The sequence below is a fragment of the Suricata suricatta genome, chromosome X, assembly GCF_006229205.1.
Source record: "Suricata suricatta isolate VVHF042 chromosome X, meerkat_22Aug2017_6uvM2_HiC, whole genome shotgun sequence".
NCBI lineage: Eukaryota > Metazoa > Chordata > Mammalia > Carnivora > Herpestidae > Suricata > Suricata suricatta.
In genome coordinates this window covers 33,008,222-33,015,042 of record NC_043717.1, presented here as the reverse complement: position 1 = coordinate 33,015,042, position 6,821 = coordinate 33,008,222, and the positions used below count along the sequence as shown (strand labels likewise).

Sequence of the window (6,821 nt, the reverse complement as noted above, 5' to 3'; positions counted from 1 at the left end):
CCGGCCGGGTCCCGCAGAGCCCGCGCCCCCGCCCGGTCCCCTGCTCGCAGCGGCCCCGCACCCCTCCCCGCCCGCGCCCGGCCGTGGGGCAGCGCCAGACGGCTCGCCCGAGGGGAACTCAGGCTGACTAATGGGACGCGTGTGGGCCTTACGTGAGGCCCGGCTGTCAGCGGATGCCCGCTCGCTCGGCGCCTACGCCGCGGCCAGGCTTTTCGGGGAAGGGCGAGAGGAGGGGTTTCCCCGCTCGGCGGTTTCGGCTCCCCGGGGGACCATCCGGCCGCGGCTGGCCCCGGGGCTTTAGGTCGCGCAGCCTGGGCCGGAGGGGGCGGACTTGTTGTGCGCCCGGCGCAGAGGTGCGAACGCGGGATGGAGGGGTGAGGCGGTGGGAGCCTTGGAGCTCTAAGCCGGAGGTGGGCACGGAGGCTCATCAACTCGGTCTGGGGCGCCCGCCTTGATGTTTGCGATCTGGAGCCAGTGACTGGGCTGGGGGGAGTTTACATGCCGCCCTGCGGGCCTGGAGTTCAATACCGAAACCTCCCTACACAAATACAAAGTCTTCCGGAAACCCCTGTGTGATGAATTTGTGCGGGGTGGGGGGGGGGAGGGTTTTAGAAAACTCCCCGAGAGTCCGGTTCGGCCGAGAGTTCTCGGGCTTCTGGGGCGCTTGATGCCTTTTCCTTCCTTTACAGGGGCCTGCAAAGCCCAGCAGAGTTTCTGATTATTTCGCATTAACAACCACTTCGTGTTGACATAGTTATAGGACCCTCCCAAATATAACTATCTGTTTCGTTTCAACACGCGAGCGCGATGGTGAAACGCAAACACTGGACAGTAACTAAGAGAAGAAAACGCGGCTGCGAGCTTGAGGTTGCATGTAGGATAAATCCTGACCACGTACCCCTGGTTTTACTCAGCCTAATTACCTTAGTAATCCTGCCCCCCCATACACACACACGAGAAAGCTTGAATCCCAGTAGTAGAGGTGCGACTCGTCCTGGGGAGCCCCGAGGATGGTGAAGGAGGTGGTTGCTGGTGTAGAGGAGGTGGGTTTTAAATGTCACTTCCAAATGAAAATGCTCTCCTTCGGCCTTTTTCTTTTTTTGATGCAGTTTTCGAAAGGAGCATTTTTGCGAGATAAGAAGTGACCGATCAAAATCGCTGAGCGGAGGTTGTAAGCAGCCGCTTTGCCTCAGCTTAGCGTTATCTTATCTTTCACACTTGCATGGCTGAAAAAAAATTGGCTTATCTTTATCCCCACCCCCTTCTCGCCTTAATTGCTAAAAAACACTGGTGTGTTAAACGGGGAGGAAGGAGGTCTCTGGATTGTCACTGGAAAAGGAAGATTCAAAAATGGGGGCGTCTGGGGGAAAGTAAGGGTGGCAGGATTTATCCCCACCCTCCCCGTGCCTTTCTAGTACAACGGAGAGGGTCCAGTCCGGGATGGAAGGCTTCATGGCCAGATTAAAAAAAAAAAAAATTCTGGAGATGGCCTTGGACCGTGTGGTTTCCCTAGGCCTTGCTTTCTCTGCGCTGCGTTCACCAACCTCTCCTTCCCTTCGTGTCTCAAAAGCTGGCAGTGGGTCTCCGGTCGAGGCCTCTCACTCTGCCCTGGTTCCCCCTCCCCATACACATCCCCCTTTGGGGGAGGGGGGATGCAAGGCTGGGACGCCTGGCCTGCTGGAAATCATTAAAATATATGCGAGTGTCTGCAAACACACACTTTTAAATCATGGCGTTTCCCCTCCACGCTGGTATATTTAAACTCCAAAGCGAGCTGGATCTCCTCCCTCTCTCTCAGTCGTTTGTCTGTGTCACCGACAGGCCGCTAATGGCTGGGCTTCCTAGGCGCTGTGCATTATGCATTAGCCTCCTCCCTCCACCGCACACAGAAGGTTCTGTCAGGCCTCGCAACACAAACTACCCTGCGGCTCCCTCCCCCCGCACTCGCGGCCAGGGGCTGCGCGGCTGCTGGCGCACTGGGGTCGCAGGGATGGGGACGAGGCCCCTAGGAGTGCAGGAGGAGCAGAGTGGGCCGGAGGGGGAACTGAGCGGGTGAAAAAGTGCCGTGGATGAGGCCCTGTGGAATCCCCAGCCTCACGCTGCCCCCAAGCTTTGCTCCTGGCTGACCTTTCCCAGACAACCACCTCCCCGCCACTCACCTCTGCAACCGACTTTGCGAGGGCCCCAGAGGTTTTTAGAGAGCTCAGCGCAGCATTTCCACCTGCTGGGCCAAGCTCCGGTTCTGCCCTGGGAGAGGGGCTGGTGGAGCCTTCCAGTCCCTCCAGTCGCCAGGCGGAGGGGGAGGAATGCCTGCGAAGGGGCTCGGGCTCAGGGTGATGCGTTTCCACAGGGGTCCCCCTGGGAGTGGAGGAGGGAAGCTGGATCCAAAATGGCTGGGGAGGAAAGCCAGCCTGCTGGGTTCCCCAGGCGAGTGGTTGGCGGTTCTCACCCCCTCACCCCGTGGTTCTTGCTCATTGTCCCCCACCCCCCTGGCGGGTAAAATATGAGCCAAAGGTGCCTTGCTAAATAAGCAGCCAGGGCGGTCGTGGAGTCTGGGTTTATCTGCAGGAGCATCTGGCACGAGCGGCAGCTTCGAGGGCTAAGCAGGAGCCAGGTGGAGGGCAAGCTGGGGCCTCTCTGAAGCCGCCCCTATTTGTGCCCAGTAGGCTGCCACCCATCTACCCAGGGAGTCCCTCGGTGGGAACTAAGCCACAGCTCACTCACTGGTGCCTGGGTTTGAGGTGCTCAGAGCCTGACAGTGTTAGAGCCCAGACCAGAAACTCTAAAAGGTGGGTTGGTACTATCTCTTCTGTCTGCCTCTTGGACCCTCAAACACCCAATAACCCCTCGAAGGCTAGGCTGAAAGAGCAGCCGTCTTCAACCTGTAGCGACCTCTTGGTCTAGCAGCCTTCTGCCATGGAAAGCAGCTACTTTTAGGTGTTTCTGGGTAACTGAAATCCCTGGAACAAGGATGCCCTGTGCGAGGAGGGGGCAGGCTAGTGAATCTTTCCAGAGCCACTGGGAAGCCCAGAGCCCTTTGTACAAAGCGAGCAGTGGGTATGGGTGTTTGTCTGTGATTTAACATGTGTGACATGAATAGGCTAGCTCACACCATGGAAAGTAAAAATACATTGCCTGTGATCACCCAAATGCCACCTATCCTAGTAATCAGTGTCATAAATGTGAGAACAGCCTCTGAAGAGCGTCATCAGGGCTCTACGGAGAGGTATGACTTAGATCCTACACATATGTTACAAATGAGCCGCACCCACCATGCCCCATGCCGGAACCCCGGGGTCTGCCGAATAAATACCCGGTGAGGACCTCACCACGGGATGCATGGCCTTTTCCCTGGGCCTGGGCTGTGGTGTAAGGTGTGGAAGAGGCCGGGACACGTCTTGCACAATTCAGTCTGGGCCGAAAAGGGTGACCAGGCTCCAGGCCTGTTTCCTGAGGCACCAACCTGCTTGCTTGGTTGCAGAGTTTGGATAGGCTCTGTCATAGAAGAGTGCCTGAGAGCCTGAGGTCAAGGTGGGTGGGAGAGGGGTAGCGCTGCACCTCTCCTGATTCCGAGGCTGTTTCTTTATTTCTCCACTGCCTGTGCTGCCTCCTCTCCTTTGCACTCACTCACTGGCTCTCTCCGCCTCCTCCTCTGCTTTCATTGAAATCCTCCCCTTGCTGAGTGCTGGGTATAGTGGCCTGACCCCCAGGTCAGCTCCCAGGGGACTCGTGGGAGGGCAGGGGAAGAGTGAGCCCAGAAAGGCCCTGGCTGTCCAAAATCTCCACAGGCTCCCAGGTGTCCCTGGCTCTCGGAATCCCCTCCTGAGTGGGGACGCAGGATTGGACTGCCCTTTGTGAGCTTTCTTCTTCTTCTCCTCCCTGGAACAATTCCAACTAACCGGGCCAATGGGTGTAACCTCCCTACCCCTCCCCTGCCTCAGAGCACCTCCGGAAAATCTCACACTTTAATTCCCAGTGAGTCACGAACCACCCTCCCCACACACACACTCATGCCTCTTAGGACTCCCTTAATAAGATATTTTTAAAATCCCACAGAGTTGGAAAATGTATCCCTCAGAGATGGAAACGAAACCCTTTAATCCCACCAGCCCGCACGGGGATACCATGGAGGCCCGGCTCCTTAAAAAAGTGTGTGTGTGTGGGGGGGGGTGAACCCTGCAGATGACGTCAAAGGCGAATGTACTGGCCTGTTTGTCTCCAGCATCAAATTTCTCCCACAGTCAGCCCTCCTTGAGGCCCCCTCGCATTTACAGCACCGCAACCCCCCCCCAATTCATTTTAACTCTAGGACTTTTAAAGTTAGACAAACAGGCCCCTTTGTCAGCAGCCCCAGGAGGCCACAGGATTCTGAGAGGCAGCAGGCTCTGTGTCTCACTTAGTTCCTGGATTTTCCAAAAGTTCTGGACGTTTACATGCAACTCTTAACTCCGGGAAAAGCCTGTGCCTGGGGGGAGAGTTGGGGAGGCATGGGAAGGGGAGAGAAGGTGGCCAGGCACCATGCCAGGGGCTCTGTGGCGGCCTAACGGAGCCGGAAGAGCCTGGCATGGCTCCACGTTCGCCCAGGCCAGCTCTCCTTCGAGGCCCACAGTGGCACAGCGGCCTCCTCGCCTGGAACCACGTTCAGAGAGTTTCCCCACAAATACCCAACTTCAGCCTTCCCGGTTATTTTAGACTTGTTTTGAATAAAAGGAGTCGCTTCAAAAAGAAATGTTGCTACAACACACAACCAGAGGCCTTTTCTCCAGCTGTGTCTGTAACTCGCATGCGTTCAGTCTAATAACTTTTAATGTCTGGCCCTAAAATGTCTTTATAAAAAATAGCTTTACAGAATAATAGTCCAGGTGTCTTTCTGCTTATTACCGGAGATTAAAAAAATGTGTGGGTTAACTTTCAGAGACATCCACCTCCAGAAAGACTGGGAAGAAAAAGGCGTGCATTCCATTATGCAGGCGCGGGTCCTGGAAGTGGTGGTGGCCCAGCAGGGCTGGGCACTGTTTTCGGGGGCACTTGCCTGCCTGTCTTTCACATCAGTTGTTATAAGCAGCTCTGGAGCATGAAGATTTAACTCTGCCCAAAGTTTCGGGTTTCAAACGGTAGAGATGTTTCACTTCTGCTTTGAAAAGGGCTCTTTTTATAACTACGTATTGAGAACTAAAACAGCATAAATAACATCGCACCTAACACCAGTACCCCAGTCAGTATTAAGTCTAATTTTTAAAAGCGATCTGCTAGCTAGAGCTGATTTTGGCCTTGACCTTGACTTCGTAATCATCTTGAGATGCTTTTGATTATTTTTGGCATGGAGACACTCCAGGATATTTTAAAACTTTCCGTGTGGATTTACAAGCTACCTCCATTTCGGATTGATGTTCTCATCGAGCCTGCACCATCTTGTCCTTAGGCAGAGAGAGACTTCCCCCACCCCCAGCATAAAAAGACTCTAGCGCAGAGCCCAGTAGGATCACCTTTTGCCCCGAGGTCCCGGCCCTAGGTCTGGGTGCGGCTAGGCCGGAACACCCCTCCCCCACTCCCACCCCTTCCCGCCAGCTTCACGAACTGGGACTTCACGGCTCGCCCTAGAGGCTCTGCGCTCTGGGGAGGCCGGAACCTCGCCTCTCCACCTCCCCCTCCCGCCCGCCGGCCCCCGCCCTCCCCCCGCGGCCAGCGCCGCGCCGGGTGCGCTGGAGAAGCTCAATACGTGTCAATTGAATTGAACTGCTGCGGGCGCAGGCTGTACGCCGCCGCCGAGCACCGATCAGCACGACGTTACCGAGTGGAAATTTATGGGGCGAACGGTGTAAGCCAAAAGTTGCTCCCTGCCAAGGAAAATAAAACGCGGGAGATAATCTCCCGAGGTGGGAGTGAGGGGCCAGGACAGAGCTTCTGAACATCTGAGGTGCAGACTATGAAATGCCCGCGAACCGGGAAGAATTCTGGAGGATCTCCGCTTCCCTACCGCCCCCACCCTCGCTTCCTTGTGCCCCACTGGCTGCCTTCCCCCATCCCACCCGCCCGCCCGCTCCGCGTCTCCAAACAATTCCCACACAATTGAAACGTCCGGGGGAACTCGGGTGCGGAGTTCGGGCGGAACGGCCACCGGGCCCCGGCGCGGGGTTTTCAGGTAGCTCTGGACACCAGAATGGGCAAGGGCTCCTCCCGGAAGAAAGGGCGACCCACGGCGAGGGTGGGCGCCGACGCGCACTCGCCAGGCTCTGCTGGCTCTCGGAGGGGACGCGCGAACGGGAGAGCGCAGCGCTGGCGGCGAGGGGAGGCAGCGGCGGCTGCCGCCGGGGTTTGACAGCTTTGGCTGAGCCGAGTGCGAGGCGCTTTATGGTAATTGCGGTCCTCCACTGGCCTTCTGGGTAGCGAGGGGAGTCTGGGCGCGTGGCTGGGAGAGCCGCCCCCGCCGCCCCCCATCCCGTCGGCTCGGGATCAACGGGCCACCCTCGCCACCGCCGCCCGAGCTGGTCTCTGGCTCACCCAGGACGCGCGGCCGGGCAGGGTGTGCGCGGCCAACTCGGTCCGAGCGGGGGAGGGGAGGGCAAGGGGCTAGAGGGGGAGCCACCCAAGTGGTTCGGGCTTCGGACCCAGAGAGGCGAAACGCGCCGGGGCAGGAATCGATGACGGCTGGGGAAACTCGGGCGAACCTTTCCCGGGGAATCACCCCTCCATAACCCCACCGCCGAGGCGCCGCAGCGGAGGGTGAGCGGAGGCTGGGGGAGCTCAAACTTGCGAGAGCTGGAGGCGGCGGCGGCGGGCGGGCGGCTGTCGCCCGAGCGCTGCGCCTGCGGGGGGAGGGG

General features: G+C 57.9%; 1 protein-coding gene across 1 annotated transcript in view; it reads left to right on the top strand.

Annotated features, from left to right (window-relative positions):
- The window catches only part of BCOR (BCL6 corepressor), a 113,877-nt gene that overhangs the window by 63,739 nt on the left and 43,317 nt on the right, over positions 1-6,821 (top strand). The window lies entirely within an intron of this gene.